This window comes from Callorhinus ursinus, unplaced genomic scaffold, assembly GCF_003265705.2.
Source record: "Callorhinus ursinus isolate GAN/ISIS: 27379988/994484 unplaced genomic scaffold, GSC_fseal_2.0 scaffold16, whole genome shotgun sequence".
In the NCBI taxonomy this organism is placed as follows: domain Eukaryota; kingdom Metazoa; phylum Chordata; class Mammalia; order Carnivora; family Otariidae; genus Callorhinus; species Callorhinus ursinus.
Genome location: NW_027397078.1, coordinates 30,927,978 through 30,947,221, shown reverse-complemented (window position 1 = coordinate 30,947,221; position 19,244 = coordinate 30,927,978). Strand labels below are relative to the sequence as shown.

Below are 19,244 nucleotides of genomic sequence, written 5' to 3'. Positions count from 1 at the left end.
ATTACCTTATATAGAAATTTACTGTCTGGTGTCTCTGCTTTCCAATAGGTTACAATTCATTATTATAACACTCTGCCTTCATGTCAGGCCCAGGAATCTTGTTAGGGACTTAAAGCTGGGGTGGGGCGGGGCAGAGGGGCAACGCGGCTGGAGAGGGACTAGGGTTGGAAGGTGTTTAAATAGCACAGCTCTCATATTCTAGAACACTGCTTGGCAAATGTTTTTCTGAAAGGGGCCAGAGAGTAAATATTTTAGGCGTTGGGAGCAACTACTCAGCCCTGCCACCTTACAGTGAGAAAGCAGCCGCAGACAATATGGATGAACCTGGCTGTCTTCCAATAAAACTTTATAGACACTGAAATTTCATATAAATAATTTTCACTGAATTTTCATATAAATTTCACCTGCCACAAAATATTCTAATTTGTTTTTTAACTACTTTAAAATGGAAAAATCATTCTTAGCTCATGGGTCATACAAAAACAGGTGGTGGGTTATATTTGGCCAGAGGACTCTAGTTTGCCCACCTTGTTCTAGAATAATTGTCTTTTTAAAAATATTTTTATTGTTACGTCTAGAATAATTGTCTTAACAGCTTTACTTCGGTGGGAATGTCCTCATGTGCACAGCAAGAGAAGGCTTGGCAGACAATTTCCAGTCTCCCTTTAATCTATTTTACTTAATATTTGATGGGTAGGCATGATTTCCAAACCTATTACATGTGTAAAGAGTTGAAAGAAGGGGGCGCCTGGGTCCCTCAGTCGTTGGGCATCCGCCTTCTGCTCAGGTCATGATCCCAGGGTCCTGGGATCCAGCCCTGCATCGGGCTCCCTGCTCGGCAGGAAGCCTGCTTCTCCCTCTACCTCTCCCCCTGCTTGCGTTCCCTCTCTCGCTGTGTCTCTCTCTGTCAAATAAATAAAATCTTAAAAAAAAAAGTTGAAAGAAATCTTCACAGACATTATGGCTTTAAAATCTTTATACTGTCCACCTCACTGAGGGTCAGAGGCAGAAGTATGAAGCAGATATTTTGGGAGTTTCTGAAAATATTCAGGCACTATTATATACTTAATCCAAAAGTATCATGTACAACATATTTTATTAGCTTTGGATTTTTTTTGTTAGGTAGAATCTGTCAGTCGTTTTCTCTAGTTTTTTTGGTCTTTTTTTTTTTTCCCCCGGTCAGGTACTTTTTTGCCTCAAAAAGGTAATACGTTTTCCTTCAGGTTGCGAAACTGTTCGATTTTGCTTTTGTTTTTCACCCCAACTTTTTAGCTCTCCTCCTAATCTTTTCTCCCACTTTCTCTGTTTTTGTCTCTCTTGCACTCAGCTAAGTCTGCTAAATGAGTAAGGCACCAACAGGTGCATGCATAAAGTATGGGCTCTCTTACCCCAGAGAAGCCCTATTTAGGTACCTTTCTCTAAGACTGCTTACATCAAAGTTGCTATATTGTTAGCCACCATTTTCTCCATGCCTACTGTGTTTTACTTGTATTATAAACCAAAACGGGTTACACCAAACCGTGCTGACCTTTAATATGTATGACGCAGTCTGGTATTTTATTTCATTTAAAAAATATGCAGATTACCCTGTACATTGCACTTTTGTGATCACACTTAGTCACAACTTGAAATTTGAAAAACACAGACACTAGGATATTTTTGAAGCCTCTAGCCAGTCCCTGACCATCTTTTATAAAATAGCAACACACCAGGGCACCTACGTGACTCAATCAGTTAAGTGTCTGACTTCAGCTCCAGTCATGATCTCCGGGTCCTGGGATCCAGCGCTCCCCGCCCCGCTCAGTGGGGAGTCTGCTTATCCACTCTGTCCTCCCCACCCCCTGCTGCTCATGCTTACTGTTGCAATCTCTCTCTCTCTCAAATGAATAAATAAAATCTGTAAAAAAAAAAAAAAACAAAAACAGAAACAGCAACAGGGGCGCCTGGGTGGCTCAGTCGTTAAGCGTCTGCCTTCGGCTCAGGTCATGATCCCAGGGTCCTGGAATCGAACCCCGAACCCCGCATCGGGCTCCCTGCTCGGCTGGAAGCCTGCTTCTCCCTCTCCCACTCCTCCTGCTTGTGTTCCCTCTCTCACTGTGTCTCTCTCTGTCAAATAAATAAATAAAATCTTTAAAAAAAAATAGCACATCCGCATCCTCCCCTCGCACAGGTAATTGCATCGTATCCCCTTTACTCTTTTTTTCTCATAGTGCTTTTCACCACCTGACAAATGTTTGTTCATAGGTTATTCTCCCTACACTAAAATGTAAGTTGCAGGATCTTTGTTTTGTTATATCCCCAGTACCTGGACCGGTGCTTACCACATGAGGAAGCTCAAGCAGAGAGTGGTGGTTTCTTGCCAAGGTCACATAGCTAGTGAGTGTTGGACTTGGAATCTGAATTCGACCAGTCTTATATTAACATAGCAAAACTGATCCTATGTGATAGAATGAACTGTTTACCAAAAGAAATGAGAGAGGGAAATAATACCCAGACATTCTGTGTTCGTAAGCAACTCTCACTAGTTTTTGGTGAAAATCTTTGCCATTCAAAAAAATTTTGGAGTACCTACTGTTTGCCATGCATTGTTCTGGGAACTGAAGATACCTGGAATGAACAAGACATATAGAGCTCCTACTCTATACATTCCGTTATTGTTTGTACATACATTCCTTTATTGTTTTTTATTACAAAAGCAAAGCTCCTTACAGAAAAATATGAAAATTACACAAGCAAAAAGGAGCATAAAGAATACCAATTTTGTTTCTGACCAAATTATTTTCATCCAAATTGTTAGGAGCAGAAGAAGGTACAGAAAACATTAATAACTATTGTCTTTTGGTTACTGGTATTATGAATGATGGTTATTTTATTATTCATACATTGCTTTATTTAAAAAAAATTCTCCAATGGACAAACATTACTCTTATAAGCAGGGAAAAAAAACCCACACATTTTTGAAAAAAATATGAAGAATGGTAGAAGAGTAATGCACACAAATGAATTGTCTTAATGTGATAGAATTCTAAGTCATTTCTCTTAAAATATTGTTTAATACACTTGTGTTAAAGGGAGTTGAAGGAAATTATTGTGAAATAGAAAACACTGTACTTGTTTGAACTTGTACTTTGTTTTCATTTACTATTGTGATATTTTATTAGGTAAAGTGAAGTCATTGTTTTATACTTATATATGTGTTAATATTTAACTTTTGTGGGTGTCCCTCTGGATTTCTGAAAGGCCAACTTACCCCGTTGTGCTGGCTGTTAATGTTAAGCAACATGATCTCTGCATTGGTGACAGTGAATAAAGGAAATGACCCAGACCAGAATCCCTGGGGCTTAGACTTAGAATCACTGGGGCGGAGTAAATAAATATTTGTCAAATGAAAAATATTGAATAGGAAACTCCTCCTGGTCTGTCCCAATCCATAAGTAGTGATAACAAGGCTTCAAATGTGGAACCTTCTTTTAGAAAAATTGCTCTGAGCATTCCACCCCAAGATCATTGTTCTTTTATTCAAAGTTTTAAGTACACAGTGCATTGTAATTTACAACAGAAGACTGCTTCTGAAGTTCAATATAGTGAAAATTTGTTGTAATTGCTAGCTATCATCCATTCTTCCTTCTCCAGGAAACAGCATGCTAAATTTCTTTTGGTTGAGTTCCTCTTCCTTCTCCAAACTTCTTACAGGTCCATCAAGATACCTCACCCTCGGGCGCCTGGGTGGCTCAGTTGGTTGAGCGACTGCCTTTGGCTCAGGTCATGAACCTGGAGTCCCGGGATCTCCCGCATCGGGCTCCCTGCTCAGCGGGGAGTCTGCTTCTCCCTCTGACCCTCCCCCCCTCTCATGCTCTCTCTGTCTCATTCTCTCTCTCAAATAAATAAATAAAATCTTAAAAAAGATACCTCACCCTTGGGGCGCCTGGCTGGCTCAGTCAGTGGAGTGTGCAACTCTTGATCTCGGGGTTGTAGGTTCGAGTCCCACACTGGGTGTAGAGAGTACTTAAAAAATCTTTAAATGAGGGGCGCCTGGGTGGTTCAGTCATTGAGCGTCTGCCTTTGGCTCAAGTCATGATCCCAGGGTCCTGGGATCGAGCCCCGCATTGGGCTCCCTGCTCAGCTGAGAGCCTACTTCTCCCTCTCCCACTCCCCCTGCTTGTGTTCCCCCCTCTTTCTCTCGGTCAAATAAATACATAAAATCTTTAAAAAAAATCTTTAAATGAACAAACAAACAAAAGATACCCCACCGGGGCGCCTGGGCGGCTCAGTCGTTAAGTGTCTGCCTTCGGCTCAGGTCATGATCCCGGGGTCCTGGGATCGAGCCCTGCATCGGGCTCCCTGCTCAGCGGGGAGCCTGCTTCTCCCTCTCCCACTCCTCCTGCTTGTGTTCCCTCTCTCACTGTGTCTCCCTCTGTCAAAGAAATAAATAAAATCTTAAAAAAAAAGATACCTCACCTTGGACCAGCCAAAGGGCAGGCAGTTAACCCCAGTGGGGCCAGTCAGCCACACCCTTCCTGGAAAGTGGATTCCGTAGATTCATGCTGCTAAAGTATCCCAAGTTGCCTTCCATTGGTTCCCACTTTCTAAATCTCTGGAATGGCTCTGGTTCCCACCCTTTACAAATTGGTTCCTTTGATTCTGTGAGTTGATCATATCTTTCCATAGATTCCCTTCTTGAGTCCATTTGTTGCATACAACAGAATCTCTGATAGTCACCTAACCCTATCCCCTTCCAGCTCCAAGTCCTGAATTCAACCACAGATTCTTCTGAATAAGGAACACAACCCTTATAGTTGGAAAGAAAATAAAGAAGATGCTAAAATATTGTGTGCGGGGGAGTTGGCAACATTTTGTTTGCAACTGTATAAAAGCTACAGGAAAACAAAGCCATGCTAAGTATTTCCAATAGAGCGGATTCAATACAGAGAATTGGGTACATCGATGTTAGATGAAAGAGGGGATGACAAGGTAACCCAGATATTTGTCATTGCTTCCTGTGCCCCTAGGGCTGATCTTAGTAACTGCAAGAAGTTACCATTGCTGGGCTGGGAGAACAAAAGGAAAGATGTGGGGTTACCAGAACCTGGGAGTGTGAAGGAGAGGTCTCAAGCTGGCTGGCTCTTGGACCTCTGGTGGAGGCCCTCCACACAGCCCCTGCTCACGGGGCTGTGAGCAGAAAGACTGAGCACGAGGTCAGACCGCCAAGGAAGGTGTGGCCAGTGAGTGTTGGTGCCTCTGTGGGGATCTGGTGTTGTGTGCTGGGAAGATTGAAAGAAGCTGGAGACCGGAACTGTGGGGGGAAGCTGTTGATAGAAGCTGGCAACCAGAGGTCCCTTCTTCCTTTCAATCTGCCATCAGAACCTTCCATTGACAGAACCTAATAGGGAGGCCATGGGCATGGGAGTTTGGGAAAAGGAGTTTGCAGAATCCCAGCCCTGGCACCACAGAGCATAGTAAAAAAGGGTTAGTTTGGGGCTAAGAGATGGTGGCAGGTAAATAACCATGACAAAAGCATGCTTTTAAAAGGATAAGTAATGGTTTTTGAAAATAGAATTCCCGGGCGCATGGGTGGCTCAGTTGGTTAAGTGACTGCTTTCGGCTCAGGTCATGATCCTGGAGTCCCGGGATCGAGTCCCGCATCGGGCTCCCTGCTCAGCAGGGAGTCTGCTTCTCCCTCTGACCCTCTTCCCTCTCATGCTCTCTATCTCTCATTCTCTCTCTGTCAAATAAATAAATAAAATCTTAAAAAAAATAGAATTCCCAAGCAAATTGGAAATTTTCAGTATATCTGTGGCTAAATGTAAATTGCATCATTATTTTACTTTATGCCAAAAGACCTAAGGGCCCAAATTTCAAACCTGTAACATGTTTTCCGGCCCTTAGTGATGGCATATGGATGTATCAGTTGAAAAATTTGTCTCCTAATACATATTTATGAGGTGCAGGAGGCATGGCAAGATTGTTCCCTTTGATTATTACAAAGAGGAAACCAGCTTTGATGTAGAGCTATCTTAGTCATCAAAAGGTCTGTAATTGTAAGGTCATTTACAAATTCCTATTGAGAATTGCTTTTCAAAATATGCTAGGAGAAAGCCAGTGAAATTCATTATACAATTGAGAAAATACTTTATAGTCTTACTTAAGGGAAATTACTACACATGCTTCAAAAGTATAGACTGATTAAGCCAATAGATTTTATTTGAAAGTTTGCAAAATTACTAGTCTTCTAAGATTAATAGAAGGGGAAAATACTATACTAGTAGCAAAACAAAATGTTAGATGAAAAATGCATCTATGAATGTTCCTGGAAGCTTTATTTGTAATAACCAAAAACTGAAATTGGCCTAGTTGTCCCTCAGTGGGTGAATAGTTAAATTATGGTACATCCATACCATAGAATTCTACTCAGCAATAAAAGGAAAGAAACTATTGATATACAAAGCTTGGATGAATCTCTAGGGAATTATGTTGCATGAAAAAAAAACCCAAAAGATTACATACTTTATGATTCCAATCATATAGCATTTTTGAAGTGACAAAATTTTAGAAACTGAGGAGAGATTACTAGTTGCCAAGGGTTAGGCATTGGGGATGGAGGTTCAAGAATGTGAGTTTGGTCATAAAAGGACAAACTGAGGAATCCCTATGCTTGTGGTATTGGAACTTTCTGGTATCTTTTTTTTTTTTTTTTTTTTTTTTTAAGATTTAGACAGCGAGAGAGGGAACACAAGCAGGGGGAGTGGGAGAGAGAGAAGCAGGCTTCCCGCTGAGCAGGCAGCCCTATGTGGGGCTCGATCCCAGGACCCTGGGATCATGACCTGAGCTGAAGGCAGACACTTAACGACTGAGCCACCCAGGTGACCCAGAACTTTCTGGTATCCTGACAGTGGTGGTGGATGTACAAACCTACACAGGTCATAAAATTGCATAGCACTTAATACACAAACATACACAAATGAGTACAAGTGAAACTGGGGGAAATCTGAATAAGATTAGTGCATTATAACAATGCCAGTACCCTGGGGCGCCTGGGTGGCTCGGTAGTTAAGCGTCTGCCTTCAGCTCAGGTCATGGTCCCAGGGTCCTGGGATCAAGTCCCGCTTCGGGCTCCCTGCTTGGCGGGAAGCCTGCTTCTCCCTCTCCCACTCCCCGTGTTTGTGTTCCTGCTCTCGCTGTCTCTCTCTCTGTCAAATAAATAAATAAAATCTTAAAAAAAAATTAAAATTAGAAGTGGTGTGCAGTAACAATAAAAAAAAAAAACCTTTGCAATACTTTCAGTCTAGGTCCATTTATTAACTGAGGTAAACACAATAGTTCCTACATGGGTGATTTAAAAAAAAAATTTTTTTTTCTAGTCAATGAAAGGGAAACTTTATTGAGGCCCCAGGGCCTTGGGGCTCGGGCAGGAGGCCGCCCTGTGGGCAAAGGAAGAGCCGGCGGAGGGGTCTTATTTGACCTTTTTGGGGCGCAGGTTGTTGGGGTTGTTGGTGTGGTCGCACTTCTTGCAGCAGTTGATAGCGCGGGGGTGCAGGCGACCATAACACTTACGGCAGATCATCTTGTCACATTTGTATTTCTGGGCCAGCGGGCGGAGGGAAGGCTCAATGATGCCACCCCGGAGGTGAAGCACCAAGTGCAGGGTGGACTCTTTCTGGCTATTATAGTCTGACAAGAGTATGGCCGTCTTCTAGCTGTTTGCCCGCAAAAACTAGACGCTGCCCGTCAGGCGGGATGCCCTTCTGGTCTTGGATTTTGGCTTTGACGTTTTCAATGTCACTGGGCTCGACCTCAAGGATGATGGTCTTGCTAGTCAGGGTTTTCACAAAGAGCTGCATCTCTGTGTCTGGCGCAAATCCGCAAGGCCGCCGCCACCAAACTGCTCGGCTACCTCGTTGAAGAGAAGGAGCTAAAAAAGATTTTATTTATTTATTTGAGAGAGAGAGAGAGTGCATGAGTTGGGGGGAGGGGTAGAGGGAGAGGGAGAAGCAGACTCCCCGCTGAGCGGGGAGCCATGCGGGGCTTGATCCCAGGACCCTGGGATCATGACCTGAGCCAAAGGCAGATGCTTAACCGACTGAGCCACCCAGGCACCACCATGTGTGATTTTTTTTTTAAAGATTTCTTTATTTATTTTAGAGAGAGAGGGTGTGGTGGGGAGGAGCAAAGGGAGAGAAAGACTTAAAGCAGACTCTGCTCTGAGCATGGAGCCTGATGTGGGGTTTGCTACAGGGCTCGAACTCAGGACACTGAGATCGCGACCTGAACTGAAACCAAGAGTCAGATGCTTAATCCACTGCGCCACCCAGGTGCCCCCCACCAGCATGTGTGCTTTCTTTCTTTTTTTTTTAAAGATTTTGTTTATTTATTTGACAGAGAGAGAGAAAGCAGGAGCAGGGGGAGGGGCAGAGAGAGAAGCAGGCTTCCCGCGGAGCAGGGAGCCTGATGCGGGCTGGATCCCAGGACCCCGAGATCATGACCTGAGCTGAAGGCAGATACTTAATGACTGAGACACCCAGGTGCCCCCCCTTTTTTAACTTTTCAATTATGGACAATTTCAAACAAATACGAAAGAAAAGAGAGTAGTGAAATGAACCCCCATGTACACACCACTGGGCTTTGATAATTATCAGCTCATGGTCAAGTGTGTTTCATCTATGCCCCCCGTCCACTCCTGCCATCCCTCATTATTTTGATGCATATTTCACATCTCATGTCATCTGTAAATATTTCTATATGCACCTTTTATATAAGAGTTCCCTTTTTAAAACATTTATTATTTTAATTTTTTTTTACTGAGGATGTTGATTTTGGGGGTCTTAGAGTGTTTAAAAGTAATTTCTGTGCTCAACGTGGGGCTCAAACTCACAACCAGGAGATCAAGAGTCACATGCTTTACTGACTGAGCCAGCCAGGCAGCCAGGCACCCCAAGTTCCTTTTTTAAAAAATTCAAAAATAACAGCAATACATTTGCGTGTACAAAAAAAATCTATCAGTTCTTTGATATCAACACCCAGACAACGTTTATATTTACTGGCTTGTCTCTCTCTCTTTTTTTAAAGATTTTATTTATTTATTTGACAGAGAGAGACATAGCGAGAGAGGGAACACAAGCAGGGGGAGTGGGAGAGGGAGAGGCAGTCTTCCCCGCGGAGCAGGGAGCCCGAGGCTGGGGGACCAGGGACCCTGGGATGATGACCTGAGCCGAAGGCAGACGCTTAACGACTGAGCCACCCAGGCACCCTGGCTTGTCTCTTAATAAAGGTTATGCTTTAGCTTTACTGAGGTATAGTTTATGTACAATAAACAGCACCTATTTATTTTTTTAAAGATTTTATTTCTTTATTTGAGTGAGAGAATGAGCGAGAGAGAGAGCACAAGTGGAGGGGACGGGCAGAGGGAGAGGGAGAAGCAGACTCCCAGTTGAGCAGGGAGCCTGATGCAGGACTCGGGTCCCAGGACTCCAGGATCATGACCTGAGCTGAAGGTGGACACTTAACAGACTGAGCCACCCACGCACCCCAACAGCCCCTATTTAAAGTATGCAATTCAGGGGTGCCTGGGTGGCTCAGTTGGTTGAGCGACTGCCTTCGGCTCGGGTCATGATCCTGGAGTCCCGGGATCAAGTCCTGCATCAGGCTTCCTGCTCTGCCTTCGGCTCAGGTCATCATCCCAGGGTCCCTGGTCCCCCAGCCTCGGGCTCCCTGCTCCGTGGGGAAGACTGCCTCTCCCTCTCCCACTCCCCCTGCTTGTGTTCCCTCTCTCTCTCTGATTCGCTCTCTCAAATAAAAAAAAAATTAAAGTATGCAATTCAATAAGTTTTGACAGATGTAAGCACCTATGGAAACAACACTACAATAAAAAAAAAAAAAACCAGAACCTTTCAATCATGCCCAAAAGTTTCCTTGTGCCCCTTCCTCCATCTATGGCCACAAAGCAACCACTGATCTGCTTTCTGTCACTAAAATGAGTTTACAGAGAATGTGGTTTTGAAAACAGCAACAACATAAATGGTACATGATTTTATAAAAATTAGAAGGGAATGTAGAGAATAAAGAAAAATATACGCATATTCTTCTTTATATATTTTGGTGGTGAGCCCCTGAGGCAGAAAGCAAGTTAAACTTAGAATACTATCATAATAACAGCTGACATTTCTTGAGCAGTCTATGTCAGATATTTTATATATATTATCTAATTTGTCTCATGATAACCCTATGTTATTATCAATCCTATTATTATCAAACTCATACATTTGGGGAGACTGAGGCACAGAGAGGTACTTACCCGTGGTCTCACAGCTTGTAACTGAAGGAGCTTAGATTAAAAAACTAAGTCTTTGGGGCGCCTGGGTGGCTCAGTCGTTGGGTGTCTGCTGTCGGCTCAGGTCGTGATCCCAGGGTCCTGGGATCGAGCCCCGCATCAGGCTCCCTGCTCAGCAGGAAGCCTGCTTCTCCCTCTCCCACTCCCCCTGCTTGGGTTCCTGCTCTCACTGTCTCTCTCCCTGTCAAATAAATAAATAAAATATTTAAAAAAACCCACTAAATCTTTGACTCCAGAGCAAAGCCCTTAAATACAGCTATGGTCAGTTTATCAGCAAAAAGAACTGACATGAGAAGAACACCTGGATGTGTTGCTGAAAAGTCTTACCCTTTTCTTGGACAAAGGAGTAAAGGCAATTCAATGCATAAAGGATAGTCTGTTCAACAAATAGTTCTGGAACAACTGGACATCCACGTGCAAAAAATGAAATCTAGACACGGACCTTACATCTTTTACAAAAATTACCTCAGAATAGATCATAGACCTAACTGTGAAACTATAAAACTCCTAGAAGAATTAAAAAATGAGCAGAGGACACAAGTAGACATTTTCCAAAAGAAGACATCCAGATGGCCATCAGTTGCAAGACGCTCAACATCACTCATCATTGGAGAAATGCAAATCAATACCACAATGAGCTATCACTTCACACCTGTTAGGATTCCTATTATCAGAAAGACAAGAGATAAACGCTGGTGAGGATGTGGAGGAAAGGGAACCCTTCTGCACTGTTGGTGCAAATACAAACTGCTACAGCCACTATGGAAAACAGTATGGAGGTTCCTCAAAAAACTGATAGAAGTAACATATATGTATGATCCGACAATCCCACTTCTGGGTGTATATCCAAAGGAAACCAAAGTGTTACCTTGAAGAGCTATTTGCACTTCCATGTTCATTGCAGCATAATTCATAATAGCCAAAGTATGGAAACAATCTAAGAGTCAGTCGACAGGTGAATGGATAAAGAAGCTGTGGTATGTATGTACAATGGAATATTATTCGGCCTTAGAAAAGGAAATCCCATCATTTAGAACAACATGGATGAACCTGGAGGTCATTATGCTAGAGAAAGACAAACACCTCATGGCATCTCTTCTATGTAGAATCTAAAAAAAAAAGAAATAACAAAAAAAGTTGACCTCATAGAAACAGAGAGTAGAAAAGTAGTTGCCATGAGCTGGGGGTGGGAGAAATAGAGAGAAGTTGGTCAAATTGTACAAACTTTCAAAAATGAGATGAATAAGGTCTGAGGATCTAATGTACAACATGGTCATTATAGTTAATAACACTATATTGTTTAATTGAAATTTGCTAAGGGAGTAGAACTTAAATGTTCTCACCAAAAAAATTAAAAAGGCAAATATGTGATGGATATATTAACTTGGCGAGGGGAACCCTTTCACAATGTATATGTATATCAAATCATCACATTGTACACTTTATTTTTTTAAATATTTATTTCTTTTAGAGACAGCGCAGTCATGCATGAGAGCAGAGAGAGGGTCAGCAGGAGAGGGAGAGAGAGAATCCCAAAACGACTCTGCTGAGTGCAGAGCCTGGTGGGAGACGCAGTCTCACAACCCTGAGATCATGACCTGAGCCGAAATCAAGAGTCGGATGGTTCACCAACTGAGCCACCCAGGTGCCACCGTACACTTTAAATATCTTAAAATTTTATCAATTATGCCTCAATAAAGTTTTGGGGAAAATGCTGAAAAAAAAGTCCTCCTAGAAGATAACATAGGAGAAAAATCTAGGTGACTTTGGATTTGGTGATGACTTCTGTGATATGATACCCAAAGCATGATCCATGAAAGGTAAAAAACCTGATAATTTGGACTTCATTAAAATTAAAAATGCTCTGCTCTGTTAAGAGAATGAAAAAACAAGCCACAAACTTGGAGAAAATATTTGCAAAATATATATCAAATAAAAGACTAGTATCCAAAATATATAAAGACCTCTTAAAACTCAAGAATAAGAAAACAGGGGCGCCTGGGTGGCTCAGTCATTAAGGCATCTGCCTTCGACTCAGGTCATGGTCCCAGGGTCCTGGGATCAAGCCCCGCATGGGGCTCCCTGCTCAGCGGGAAGCCTGCTTCTCCCTCTCCCACTCCCCCTGCTTGTGTTCCCTCTCTTGCTGTGTCTCTTTCTGTCAAATAAGTAAAATCTTTAAAAAAAAAAATAAGAAAACAACCCAATTTAAAAATGGGCAAACAATCTGAATAGACATCTCACCAAAAAATTATACTGATGACAAGTAAGCACATGAAAGTTGCTCCGTATCAAATGTCATTACAGAATTGCGAATTAAAACAATGGGATACTACTACACACCTATTAGAATGGCTAAAAACTATGGAGACAGCTAAAAGGATGCCAGGGGCTCAGAAGGAGGGAGGAAGGGATGAACAGATGGAACACATGGAATTTTTAGGGCAGCAAAACTATTTAAAAATTTTTTTAAAGGTTTATTCATTTATTATTTATTTATTTATTTGAGAGAGTGAGCACAAGCATGAGGAGTGGGAGGCAGAGGGAGAGGGAGAGGGAGAAGCAGGCTTCCTGCCGAGCAGGGAGACCGACACGGGGCTCGATCCCAGGACACTGGGACCATGACCTGAGCCGAAGGCAGACGCTTAACGACTGAGCCACCCAGGTGCCCCAAAACGAATTTTTTTAAATTTAAATTCAAGTTAGTTAACATATAATGTATCATTAGTTTCAGGGGTAGAATTTAGTGATTCATCAGTTGCATATAACACTGAGTGCTCATTACATCAAGTGCCCTCCTTAATGCCCATCACCCAGTTACCCCATCCCCCCACCCACCTCTCCAACAACCCTGTTTGTTCCTTAAAGAGTCTCATAGCTTGCCTCCCTCTCTGTTTTTATTTTTCCTTCTCCTCCCCTCTGTTCATCTGTTTTGTTTCTAAAATTCCACATATGAGTGAGATCATATGGTATTTGTCCTTCTCTGACTGAGGGATTTCACTTAGCATAATACCCTCTAGTTCCATCCACGTCATTGCAAATGGCAAGATTTCACTCTTTTTGATGGTAACATTCCATTGTATTTATATGCCACCTCTTCTTTATCCATTTGTCTGTTGATGGACATCTGGGCTTTTTCCATATTTTGGGTACTGTGGACATTGCTGCTATAAACATTGGGGTGCATGAGGGCAGCAAAAATATTTTGTATGATTCCATAATGGTAAATACATGTTGTCATGTGTTTGACAAAAGCCAAAGAATGTACAACCCAAAGAGTGAACCCTAATGTGAACTATGGATTTTAGTTAATGACAATAATGTACCTATGTTGGTTCATCAATTAGAACAAATGTACCACACTAATGCAAGATTAATGTTTGAAATTGAATCAGTAAAGATTAACATGTGTGGATTAACATGGGACACTGTGGATGGGTGGGAGGAGGAGCTATGTGGAAACTGTAATTTCCACTCAATTGTTCTGTAAGCCGAAAACGGCTCAAAAAAAAAGTCTATTAATTGAAGTCTTATCCTCTGCAAGTCTCGGTTTCCTCATCTCAGAAGTGAGGAATTGGATTAGATCTCAGAATGAAATTTTGTCCTTAGAAGTAGAGATGAATGGGGGCACCTGGGTGGCTCAGTCGGTTAAGCATCTGCCTTCAGCTCAGGTCATGATCCCAGGGTCCTGGGAACGAGCCCCTCATCAGGCTCCCTGCTCAGCGGGGAGCCTGCATCTCCCTCTCCTGCTCCCCCTGCTTGTACTTTCTCTCTGTCAAATAAATAAATAAAATCTTAAAAAGAAGGAGAGATGAATTATCATCCCCACCCCCTGCATTTCCCAGAGTGTTTACTTTATGATTGTCATCTCTCCCCACCATGTGGCTGTCAGTGATTACACTGATAGATCAGCAGAGCTGCCATCACTTGGCTGTGCTTGTTCTGGCAAAGAATAGACTCACACAGTAAAGTTTTCTTTATCAAGTCTTTTTGGTGATATTTAAAACAGAACTTCAGGGAAAATTTGTTTCCATGTCTATCTATGTCTATTTGTTTCTAAGTTTCCTGTCCATGTTTGTATGAAAGCCATTTTGTGTGTTCAGCTACAATTTTGGCTTTGGCGACCTTGAAAATATGATCACTTTAGTTAGGGTAAATATGCTAACTTTTGGGAGAAATCTTAGTTATATTAAAATTTCAGCAAAATCCTTTGTTAACCTGGCCTTGTAGCTAAATATCACAATAGTTCAGTCTTACATGAACACAAAAATTTATATGATAATGTAAAATCAATTGGTCACAGGGACCTTGTGGTGTTATCCTGATATGAAATAAAGACATTCAAGAGGATCCTGGCTATATAAGCTGCCACTCCAGCAGAAGGGAGTAACAACATTTATATAAGCTCCCGTGTCCCATGTTCCCTACAGACAGTCATAAATGTTTGATTTATAATGTCTAACGATTCAACTGAATGAAGAGGTACCGGAAAACTAGACTGGAAAACATCAGCAACCCTCTTTTTTTTAAGATTTAATTTATTTGGGGCACCTGGGTGGCTCAGTCGTTAAACATCTCCCTTCAGCTCGGGTCGTGATCCCGGGGTCCTGGGATCAAGTCCTGCATTGGGCTCCCTGCTCCGCGGGAGGCCTGCTTCTCCCTCTCCCACTCCCCCTGCTTGTGTTCCCTCGCTAGCTGTATCTCTCTCTGTCAAATAAATAAATTAAATCTTTAAAAAGATTTAATTTATTTATCTGAGAGAGAGCGAGAGAGCACAAGCAGGCTGAGTGGCAGAGGGAGAGGGAGAAGCAGGCTCCCTGCTGAGCAGGGAGACTAACCACATGGGGCTCTGATCCCAGGACCAGAGGATCATGACCTGAGCCGAAGGCAGACACTTAACCAACTAAGCCACCCAAGCGCCCCCATCAGCAGCCCCCTCTTAATGTATACAACAATGCTGTTTAAATTGCAAACATATAAAAGCATTAGAAGGGTGCCTGGCTGGCTCAGTTGGTGGAGCATGTGACTCTTGATCTCGTGGTTGTGAGTTCGAGCCCCATTTTGGGTGCGGAGATTACTTAAAAATAAAATATTAAAAGAAAAAAGTAAAAGCGTTGTAGATGATTCTTATTGAATCATTTAATTCCTAAGGAAACTTGAGTTGATGGAGCCCTGACTCTAAATTTACATTAAAACCAGTATTTAGGGGGCGCCTGAGTGGCTCAGTCGTTAAGCGTTTGCCTTCAGCTCAGGTCATGGTCCCAGGGTCCTGGGATCGAGCCCTGCATTGGGCTCCCTGTTCCGCGGGAAGCCTGCTTCTCCCTCTCCCACTCCCCCTGCTTGTGTTCCCTCTCTTGCTGTGTGTCTCTCTGTCAAATAAATAAAATCTTTTAAAAAAACCCAGTATTTAGTATGGGAATTAGTGTTGTTACTTTTCTGGGGAGTAACTGTTAATACTAAGTATTTTTGCTTATGTTATATTAATTGTTCTCTTTTAGTCAAGAAAAAACAGGCTTGCCACATCCACCACTTCACTCCCATTATAGAAAGGAATGTTGAATATATATTTAGATTGCTTAAAGCAGTGGCTTGAATTTTTTTCTTGGCTGCAACCCACAGTAACGTACATTTTACATTACCTATCATCTGTCTTTCTATGATACTGAACCACGTTTCTCACCAAGCAGCGCCTATTCTATGTGGTAATACTCCCTGATCTGATCTATTTGGTTCTGTTCTATTTCATTAAAAAAATACAACCATGACTCTCTAATTTGATTTCACTAATGGACCAAGACCCACAGGTTCAAAAACATAGCTTAGAAAGCCCCAGATGAATAGACCAAATATTGTATGTAATGATTAAAATGCATCCAAAGAGGCTTTTACCACTTCACTTCTGAATAAATATAAAAATTTAAAATTGCTATGCCATAGACTGTATTTCTGGGGAGTGGGACTGGGAGAGAGAGCGAGCGCCTTTTAATTTTATCTGCCTGTTGTTTGAAAAAATAATTTTAACATGTATAACTTTTATTGTAAAAAAATCTAGCATGATGTACCTATTTATCCTAAGGAGCTGATGTAATAGATTCTGAAAGTTATGTTTTTTAAAAAGTAGTGGGAAATTGAACACAACAAGAATGTACAATTATAGGGTATTAGTTGCATAAATTATAGAATGTCCATGGATGTACTATACCACCGTTGAAAATGATTATGTAAGTTCTAGCTCAGTGGTTCTCAACCAGGGGTGGTTTTGCCTCCCAAGGAACATTTGTCAATGTCCAGAGACGTTTTGGATTGTCACAACTTGGGGAGGGGAGTGCTGCCAACATCGAGGGTGTACAGGCCAGGGATGCTGCTGAACATTCTACCATGCACAGGACAGCCCGTCACAACAAAGAATAATCCCCAAATATCAATAGTGCTAAGGTTGAAAGACCCTACACTAACCAAATGACTGTATCTATGTGGAAATTTTACCTCCTTCCTCATTTCTGTAAATGACTTTTTTTTTTTTTTGAAGCTTTTTCTCTCTCTCTCATACTTGGAATAGAGTTATTTATGTTCATGTCTTATTTTCCTTTCTCGGTAGAAAGCTCCTTTTCACAGATGGGATATGTGTCTGATTCATCTCAGTATAACCAGCAACCAGACCACTTTGTGTCTTGTAAGTGTTTAATAAATATCTGTTGAATTATTACACAAGAAAAAAATATGACATTCTTATTGAAATGGAAAGATGTTCTCAATATATGTAACTGGGGGGAAAAAGCAGGTTATGAAACAGTATGAGTGATCTCCAGATTCAGTGCAATTCCTATCCCAATCTCAGCTAACTTCTTTGTAGAAAATTGATAAGCTGACCCTCAAATTCTGATGGAAGATCAAAGGATCTGCAAAAGCCAAAACAGTCTTGAACAAAGCTGGAGGACTCACACTGCAGAACTCTCAGAATAGGGGCGCCTGGGTGGCTCAGTCGTTAAGCATCTGCCTTTGGCTCAGGTCATGGCCAAGCCCTGCTTCTGGCTCCTTGCTTAGCAGGAGGCCTGCTTCTCCTTCTCCCACTCCCCCTGCTTGTGTTCCCTCTCTCGCTGTCTTTCTCTCTGTCAAATACATAAATAAAATCTTTAAAAAAAAGAAGAACTCTCAAAATAAATTATAGGACTAAATCTTTGTGACCTTGAGCTAGGCAATTTCTTAGATATGACACCAAAACTATAAATGATGGAAGATTAACTAGGCTTCATCAAAATCAAAACTTCTGTGCTGGCTAATGATGCCATAAAGATGGCCAAAAGACAACCCACAGAATGTGAAAAAATTTTTGGAAATCATGTATCTGATAAAGGAATGTATCCAGAATATATAAAGGACACTTACAACTCAATAATAAAAGAAAACCCAATTTAAAAATGGACAAAGGAGGGGCGCCTGGGTGGCTCAGTTGGTTAAGCATTTGACTGCAGTTCAAGTCATGATCTCAGGGTCCTGGGATGGAGCCCCGCATGGGTGCTGGGTATGGAGCCTGCTTGAGATTCTCTTTCTCCCTCCCCCTTGGCCCCTCCCCCTTTTAAAAAATGAATAAATAAATTAATTTTAAAAAGATGTACAAATGGCTGATGTAGGGGAAGAAAAAAAAATTTCCCTCTGCCCTTCTATATTTTCTACCAGTGCCCCTGTAACAAAAGACAGATTAACAAGAGAAAAGAATACAAATTTATTTAATATAAGTTTTATGTCACACAAGTGCTTTCATAAGGAAATGAAGACCTGATGAAGCAGTTAAACTGAAGCGCTTTTATGCTAGGTTCGATGAAGAATGAACAAACATGGGAAAATGTGATAAGACAAAAAGGGTATGAATAAGTAAATGGAGGTAGCATGTTCTGAACCCTGTCACCAACAAGTACGTGAAGGGGAAATTATAAATAAAACCACAATGAGATGCTACTCCACACCCACAAGAACGGCTGTAATAAAAAAGACAGGTAATAACAAGTATTGGTAAGGTCATGGAGAAACTGGAACCCATATACATTGCTGGTGGGAATGTTTTTTTTATTTTTAAAGATTTTATTTATTTATTTGACAGAAAGAGACACAGTGAGAGAGGGAGCACAAGCAGGGGGAGTGGGAGAGGGAGAAGCAGGCTCTCTGCGGAGCAGGGAGCCCGATGCAGGGCTCGATCCCAGGACCCTGGGACCATGACCTGAGCTGAAGGCAGACGCTTAACGACTGAGCCACCCAGGTGCCCGCTGGTAGGAATGTAAAATGGTGCAGCTGCTTTGGAAAACAGGCAGTTCCTCAATAAATTAAACACAGAGTTACTGTATGACCCAGCAATTCCACTCCTCTATATGCCCCCGAGAGAAATGACAACATTTATTCACACAAAAAGTTGTATACAAATGTTCATAGCAGCCTTGTACCTAGTAGCCAAAAAGTGGAAGCAACCCAAATGCCCATCAATTGATGAATGGATATATAAAACGTGGTATATCCATGCAGTTGAATATTATTTGGCAATAAAAACAAACGAAGTATCTCTGTATCTTACACCATGGATGAACCCCGAAAATATTATGCTAAGTGAGAGAAACCAAGCATAAAAGCCACATATTACATGATTCTGTTTATATGAAGTGTCTAGATTAGGCAAATCCATTACACACACAAAGTAGGTTATTGATTGCCTAAATTTGGAAGGTCTGGGGGAAATGGGGAAGATTTTATGAAGTATAAAAATGTACAATTACATTGAAGGGGCACCTGGCTGGCTCAGTCGGTGGAGCATAAGACTTTTGATCTCGGGGTTGTAAGTTCAAGTCCCATGTTGGGTGTAGAGATTACTTAAAAAATAAAGTCTTTAAAAATAAATAAATAAATAAATAAATAAATAAATAAATAAATAAATAAA

General features: G+C 41.7%; 1 pseudogene; it reads right to left on the bottom strand.

The window, feature by feature from the left end:
• Nucleotides 1-7,281: 7,281 nt before the first annotated feature.
• LOC112812773 (ubiquitin-ribosomal protein eL40 fusion protein-like) overlaps nt 7,282-19,244 on the bottom strand; it is a 12,844-nt pseudogene continuing 881 nt past the window's right edge.